The sequence below is a fragment of the Lutra lutra genome, chromosome 10 (genome assembly GCF_902655055.1).
Source record: "Lutra lutra chromosome 10, mLutLut1.2, whole genome shotgun sequence".
Lineage (NCBI taxonomy): Eukaryota > Metazoa > Chordata > Mammalia > Carnivora > Mustelidae > Lutra > Lutra lutra.
The window spans coordinates 12632753-12641081 of NC_062287.1; the positions used below are offsets into that span (position 1 = coordinate 12632753).

General features: G+C 50.8%; 1 non-coding gene across 1 annotated transcript; it reads left to right on the plus strand.

Moving 5' to 3' along the window:
• The first annotated feature begins 443 nt into the window (after positions 1–443).
• LOC125080205 (U6 spliceosomal RNA) lies at positions 444–550 on the plus strand. The gene has a single exon (XR_007121241.1). It is a non-coding gene; the product is annotated as a U6 spliceosomal RNA (small nuclear RNA).
• Positions 551–8329: the final 7779 nt, after the last annotated feature.

Sequence of the window (8329 nt, forward strand, 5' to 3'; positions counted from 1 at the left end):
GGTACACACAGTGGTGTTGGATTAGTGGGATTAGTTCCCCCAGTACCGAGGACCATGGCAGGAAGGGCAGCCGTGGCTGCCTTAGGCCGCCGCCAGTGCTCGACCCCCAGGGAGGGCCATCTCCTCCGGTACTAGACACAGGCCCGTGGCAAGCGCCCCTCCTCTAGACATCTCGCCCTTCCACACCCATGATGTCTTCCGGGTTTTCTTTGGTTCTCTCTGAGAGCTGGGGAGACTCGGGGTGGAGGGGAGATCCCCTCCCCCTGCCCCACTTCCTTCCCAGACTCACAACACTGGCCTTCCTTCTGGCCTTGACCCAAGCCAGTCTGGGCTTCAAACACTGCGCTCCTTGCGCCCCCTTTCCCGGCTCCCGCACCAGAAAGTTCCAGGAAAGACACAAACAGAGGACACAAGTCAAACTTCTTCAAGAAACCCCCACTGTCGTGCTCGCTTCGGCAGCACATATACTAAAATTGGAACTATACAGAGAAGATTAGCATGGCCCCTGCGCAAGGATGACACGCAAATTCGTGAAGCGTTCCATATTTAAAAAAAAAAAAAAAAAGAAACCCCCACTGTCCCTAACTCCATTCAAAGCACTGGAGTGTCCCCTTTATCCTGGGAATGAAGTGTCATCTCCCCTCCTACAGGCACTCTCGGCACCCTGAATAATTCCTTCAGAGCCCCTCTCACCTGGCGCTGGGGAGGGAGAGGGGATTCTAAATCGCCTCTACAAAATCAGTGGTGGGCCCCTCTCCCTGTTCCTCCATAGACTGGGACGCTGGACTCGAGGGTGGCTATGTGTGTGTGTGGGGGGGGTGATGGCCTCATCTACCCCAGGTGCTGGGGTCTCTCTTTAGGACGGGGTGCTCTCAGCATTTCTTTGGACCCAGCTGCTGATCTCATTGCCCGTCCAACCCCCTAGCACACCTGCCCGGTGGAAGATCTTGAGGCTCAGTTAGGTCTCAGCCCTCCGTGGAGCCTGTCTGAGCCTCCCAAGAGGCCGGCCTCTCCTCCAGACTCCCACAGTGATTGGGACTCATTTGGGGCCTACGGCGGTGTCCTTAGCTGTTTGTGCGTGAGGACCTGATGGGAAGGAGTGGACTCGAGCCTCTCTGTACCCCCAGGACCTACTCCTGGGTCTGGCACCTCATGGACACATGCTATAGGCTTGTCAAAGGAAGGAAGGAAATGGATGAACGTAATTAAGAAATAACGAATGAGTCAGTTATAGAGTAAAGGAAGGAACTAATCAGCGAGTGAATGACTGAAGGAAGGAGCCGATTATCCCAGGCCTATTCTTGGCCCCTTCCTGTTGGCCAGCCTCCCTCCCGGGGAGCTCCCGGGAAGCCCATTGGCAGTCGCCCTCCGCTCATCAGATTCCAGGAGAGCAGCTGCCCAGTCCACGGTATTGGAACAGTTAGCTCAAGAGGCAACAGCCTCACCGTGTAAAATCACCATCTATTCTAGTCAAATTAACTAGGTAATACTCTGCATTAGTGTAAAATTCTCCATCAAACCATGAAGACTGGCATTTAAAACATTCAAAGGCCCGAGAAGGGGAAGAGAGGGCAGAGACAGCAAGAACCAGCACTTTTTCCCGGCAAGTAGGGTTTGAAAGGCCTCCCAGCCTCTCCAAGCAGGGAGGAGTCCCAGCCCGGATCGCTGGAAGCCCAGGCCTGATGCTGCTGGCTGAGCCTCCCCTCCCAGGGCTACCGAGTTCCTCCTCTGCTCTTTATTCTTGAGGTCATGGCCCTTTACCAGGCCTTCGCTCTGCGGGCTCGGTGGGATGAGGCTGAGGCCACCGGAGGGAAGGACAAGATGGAATGTCCCCAGCACAAACCTGCCACATCACTTGCTGGCACCTCCTGCTCTACGAGGAAGCCACCCCGAACCGATCACAGAGCAGGCTGCATCTGGAGAACCCAAAAGGTCCAGCCACCCTGCAGTCCCAGTGGTGCCTCGGGAGCCCCCTAGGGGTCCAGTGATAGAATGGAAAGCACCCAGTCCTGAGACTGACTCATTATTAAGGAGAGCATCTTTAATATTGACTGGGTACCTTCCACAGCCCGGTACGAGGCAGGGAGCAGAGAGCTTCTGTGCGGATCACAGACCTAGATTTGAGGTAGCCTGTGAGCCTAGGAGATGGGGCTATGCTTCCTTTACCTTTCCGGACCCCTCAATTAGCCCCTGGTTGGTGCTCGGCAAATGCTGCAACAGCTACTCGCATTCGGGAATAAAAAGTGAACTAACGGAGCCAGTGCTACAAGGCGCCTATACATACACCCATCACACTGACAGCCGCTCCTCCCGGCCCCACGGGGCTTGGTCCTGGAGCCCCCCGCAGGAGGCTGAGAAAAAGAGGCAGCTTCCCAGGGGACTGTTCCACGCTGAGGTAGCATACTGGCTGCGGAGCCCTGGGGAACTAGCTCCCTGCGTAAATGCACAGATAGACAGATAGATCTTACGAAGCATACAACATTCAGGGGCCTCATTTGGAAAAGACATTGATTCTAAACGGCTGTTTGCCATTGACAAGGCTCAGCACCAAGGCAGACAGCTCTGGTTTATCCAACTTGCAGCCCTCCCCCTCTCCGTCCCCTGCGTGGGCACTCACAGTGCACCCCGGAGCCCCTCTGCTCTAGCCCCGTGCCTCAGCCCATACTGCATTCCCGGCCACCGACTCGCTTGGCAGAGACCAGATGCCAACACATCCCTCCCTGTCCCCTGGGGACCTGAGGCCCAGCTGTAGCAGCCAGGCAGCCTCGGGACCCTGCAGTCCCCACCAGCCCCCACCCCCAGAGCCCATCAGCACAACTCCCCATCTCCCTGTCCCCTCTCCCTCCCCATCCTCCCTTCTTATGGCTTATGCCTGTGTAGGCAGGAGGCAAAGCAATGAGAATACATTAACATTTCCTTAATTCTATCTGCGGCTCCAAAACTCTGAGTCACAACTGGGTGGGTTTTCGTGCCTGGTGAACTGTCAGCCTCATTCAGAAATGCCATTTTCTACTTTGCTCCTGGATCAGCAAGAGGACAAGGGGCGGGGCCCACGGGGGGAGGGGCGGCACACCCCACAGGGACTGATCCTTGCCCAACCATGATGAGATCAGGGTCCAAGCAGTTTGGAAGAGAGCCGTAAGGGACTCTACCAAGAACCTTAAGAGCAGTACCCTGCATTTGCATAGCAACGCTTACATTTTATTAACTGCATTTGCCTACCTTACTTTGTCATTGGTATATCCATACCACATGGGTGGAAACTGAGGCACAATTACTTGAAACACTTGGTCTGGATATCACACAGCTAGTAAGATGATGATAACCTTACCTTCTGACTCCGCAGCCATGCTGTACCACCTGGCCTCGCAGGTGCTGGGGAAACTGCAGACAAAGCCCCTGTCCCCTGGGGTTGGAGAATTAAGGTTTGTCTGACCCTGTGGCCGTGGTCCTGCGTGGGAGACCAGACACATACTTTATCGGCCAGAGGTGTTTTGAAAGAAGTCTGGATGTCTTAGGCATGGTGCCCTTCCTGCAGTCGTCCCCATCACCCCCATCCCCTACTGTGTTACACTTGACCCGTTCACACAGGACCCTTCCCTGCCTGGCTCTGGAGTTTGTCCCCTGCATGAGGTTTCTGCCCCCTAAGGACAGTTCTGCATTTATATGGGATGGTGGGCACCCACGGGGCGTGATTTCTAGAATGTTAGCCAACACCCTGTGCCCAGAAAGGGCTCATCGTTAACACATATTAAAGCCTATGTCCAAGGCAGCCTCTTAAGCACCGGGTGATCGGAAGATGAGCGCGTGTGGCCTTTTCTCAGTCACAGAAAATAAACACAATAATTTTATCGTAAGCCAGGGGTGTGAGTGCAAAGATGCTGTGGAAACATGGCAGTCTTGGGAACTGGGGTGAGGATGAAGACATGGGTGCATGTGCTAAAGGGAAGCGGGGAGGGCATGCAAACAAGAGGACTTTCTCTTTGGATGTCTTGGAGCAGACACTGGAGGGAGCAGCCATGCTCGCTTTAACCCCTGAGGCTCCCAACGGGCTCAGGACCCTGCTCCAGTCACTCAGCCACTCCCCCCGCCCCCACCCAATGGTTCCTGGGCTTCTGGTGTCAAGAGTCAGGGCCTCACCTTGCCAGCTCAAGCATTTGACCACAGTGGCTGTGCTCAGTTGAGTGTCTGTCCTCTCTGGCTTGGCATCAGGGAAACTAAGAGAGAAGCTACCAGATTCTGCCCTGAGTCAGTCCTGCTTGGACAAGGAATGCTGGGACTTTGGTAACAAAGGCTGGCAGGAAAGGAGGAAGAGCCTGAGCCTAGTGTGGCTGGGATAACAGAAACTCAGGGGGTCCGTGGGGTTCTCAAAAATCCAAGAGAACAACAAAAGCACAGACCTATTCAGTGGTCCCAGCCCAGTAGGTGGAATTTCCTATAATGGGGCTATTTCTGGAAGAGCATGTCTCTATCATTTGAAAGATATTTCAGAAGTAATGCAGTCCAAATAATAAAAAAAAAATTAAACCTTGCAAATAAATTGTTTGATAAAATTAGAGGGAATTCAAATGTACCCACAGAATAATATTAATTTATTTGTTGGCCATTCATTCATTTCACAAATACTAAGCCCTGATTGTAGAAGCTAAGCACTGTGCCTCTCATTCTTACTTATCGCACGACTGAGTATACTCTTGATGGTGAAGGGAAAGGTACTGACCTCCTGAGCATGGTGCAGAACTTGGGCAGGCCACAGAAGTGTCCCATATGTGCCTGGCATCTGCACGTAATGGTGACGAAACATGACTGAGAAACTTAGTTCTAAAGGCTGGTGGGGCGCTTCCTTCCCCAGCTCACACTGCCCCGTGGTTGTGGGACTTCAGCCCCCCAGGCTGGGTGCCCTACCTTGATGAGGTTCCAGGTCCGTAACCTGCTATATAACCGATGTCCACAGACTCATGATTATTCAAAGCGCCGTCCCTGCACTGACCCCGGGGGTTCATAAGTTGGTCTTCAAACATCTCACATGCACACACCACCTCAATACCACATCACGTTCCAGAGCCCCAATGCTGTTTCCCGCTCCTCTTCTTTGTCCCAAGATAGACAACACTCTCCTTCCCACATACACACATCACATCGTCTTCTCATCTAGAGAGGAGCCGATGAATTCACCCAGTACGTTAGTGCCCAACACAGCCCAGGGTTCCCTAACTGGATCCCTTTCTGGGGAGATGCCAGGTTGTCTCAGATCTAGCAAGGTGGTATTTGAGTGCTTTATAAAGCTGGAAGGAAATTTAAGGCTCCTCTGGGTTTATAGATTTAGGAGGTTGGAAGCTCAGACATGAAGAGGAATTTTCTCAAGGACACACAACTGGTGAATGATTGTATCAGTTACCACTTCTTAACAAATCACCCCAAAACTCAGTGCCTAAAAGCAATAATCATTGCTTTAGCTCACAGCTCTGCAGACTGGAAATTTAGGCTGGGCCCAGCTGGTATGCCTCCTCCAATGGGGGATCCCTTGCAGATCAGCTAGACAGCCCCGCTTCTGGGGACGGAATGTCAGCTGGGCAATGGAGACACCTGGACCACATGTCCCTCCCCATCTTGTCCAGCAGGCTGGTCTGGGGGAGGGGAGCAGCAGCATTCCCAGAGAGTGAACAGAGGCAGGCGAGCCTTCTGAGAACTAGGCTTGGAACAGGCACATGAACATGTCTGCTGCACTCTGTTGGCCTAAGCCAGTCACAGGACAGCCTAGATTCCAGGAGGACGGAGACAGACTCCTCTCCTGCATGGGAAGAGCGACAGTGCACGTGGCAAAGGATGGGACCACAGAGAGGAATGGAGCACTATGACCCCTCTCTGCCACCTTCAGCCAGGACCAGAATCCAAGTCTGCTGACTCTGGGTGGAAGGTACAGCACCCCGTTCTGATTCCCACTGCCCATTTTAGTCTTCTACAATTCAGAAAAATCTGTGCGAGAAGAACAAACGCCCAGCACAGGACAGGGGCTCAAGAACTTCTGTATCCTTGGTGTCGGGTTAGAAGAGCAAGTAGAAGCTCAGCTTCTGTCTAACCGTATCAGTATCCTCACCCTCCCAGCACAACCCTCACCTCTGACTCCCACCCTCTCCAACACAGAAGCCAGAATTCCTCTCCCTGTCCCTTCAGCAAAACCTCAGATTCCAGATTTCATTTTTTTTTTTTTTTGCAACTATCCCACATTACTGTAAGCTCCCTACCGCTCCACAGTCCTGGAAGGGGGGATGGCAGCCAATTTTCCAACATTGAACAAGCTAGCCCCTGGAGTCACTGTTGAAACACCACCAATGTGTTATGCCAACTTCTTTTCTGGGGGAGAACAAAAGCTATTTTTCTCTCTTTTCTTCCCCTGATGGAGAGAACCAAGACCCCTTTCTGCATTCAACTTTCTCTTCCCTGGCATAAAAAAAAAAAAAAATTTAAAAACAAATCTGTCAAAATTCCCACCCTGCCTTCCCAGTTACATTTTTTAATTCAGTTGGCTCCATGCGGGGGAGTCTTCTATTAATAGGTATACCAGGAGGCTTAGCAACTCAAGCAGAAGAGCACCTACAAGAAGGCTGCAGAGGGCTGACGCCGGAACAGTGAGCAGGAATCAAGCCGGGCTTAATTAGGAAAACATGACTTCCCTATTAACGTCCCTGTCCGCGTGATGCTGCCGCTAGAAAAAAAAAAAAATGCCAAGACGCTTATTTGTTTTGCAATTACGGAAGAAATAAAAAATTACTTGGTCTAATTGGACCTCTTTTACTAAAAGAAGCGTGTAAAATAACCCCAGTTTCATTAGCAACTCAAAATGCACTGCTCTGCGTGCTACATATGTTTAAGTGAAATGTGGAGGGTCAATTTGCTATGTAAATTTCCACAAATTTGGCTAAACTAAAACGATTAACCTAATGTGTATGCAAATTAACTTAATTGATAACGACTTTTCTCCAGGAACTTTAAAAGGGGGGAAAATAGATTCCAATTCTAACAATCCTCCAAAGTGTTCTGTCACCCAATAACGAAACGATATCTTGACAAATTAAAGAGAATATAATGAAATCAGATTAATTAATGCCAAGACCAATTAGCACATGCAAAGAAACAAATCTCACTAACAGACAAATCCAGCAATAATTTGAATGAGATTTTTGAAAGCTTTCCCTATTTGTCAATTCGTGTGTGTGTGTGTGTGTGTGTGTGTGTGTGTGTGTGTGTTTAATTCCATCTTGGAAATGTTCCCTTTTGTTTAGGATATAGAATGTAAGAACTGGAAGGGGAGACCACACAGTCTGAAACCTCCAACTGGTTAGGAAACTGAGCCTCAAAGAGGTGAATTTATCTGTGTGAGGTGTCCCAGACATAGTAGCCCTAGAACCTCTTTCTTCTACAGCACCCCATCTGTCAGCAACTCCCTCTGACGTAGGAAAGCATTTCATTGTCCCTGCGTGGGAGGGCCCTGCTCTGCAGAAAATTACCCACACTCTCATTCTTCCCAGGAGACAGTTGGTTTCCCGGCTTGGAGGCAGAGAGAACATTCTAGAAGGCCCTTTCAGCTCTGGGACTACCTGATCCCATAGTCTACATTGGGATATTTACCATATTAGCATGCAGCCTACATTAGAATATACCTATATATTTAAGAATTGAGGGGATTTTCATCTTGAGTCTCTTTTCCTCGACTCAGGCCACTTTTTTAAAACCAAAAGCAATCATCAAAGCAAGCTACAGAGGCTAACCCCAGTCTACACAGAGTTTACCTCGAACCCCTATAGAGTTTACGGTGACTTGTCCGGGTTGATCATTTGGCAGTGTAAGTTTCAGTCCATCTATCTCCTCCTCCACTCCCCTCAGCTAAGGACTTTGAGCTAAAAGGCAGAACTCTGGGCTGGGTTTTTATTTTTATTTATTTTTTCTTGGTATTCCAGATGATTGTTGCCAAAAGCCTGAAGTCTGAATTCCTTCCACTGAGATCGTCAGAAAATGGCAGAGCAGAAGGAACCATAGCTCTGGAAGGAGCAGAGGCGTCGGGGAGCAGTCACACCCTACCCAGCAGCAGAGACAGCAGGAACTACACAGAGCCCACTGGGCTCACCGCATGGACTCCCGCCTGGTGTAGTCTCCTTCGGTCAGCCCCCAGCTTTTGGGCTCAGCTCTCGCCTGGACTTAGGCAGGGCTAAACCTTGGCAAGCTGGAAGAACAAGGGCAGGAGAACAGACAAGGGCTGGGAAGCCAGTAGACCTATCCCCTAGCCGCTGACCTTGGCCAATACACTTCCCCTCTCTGGCTATCAATTGCT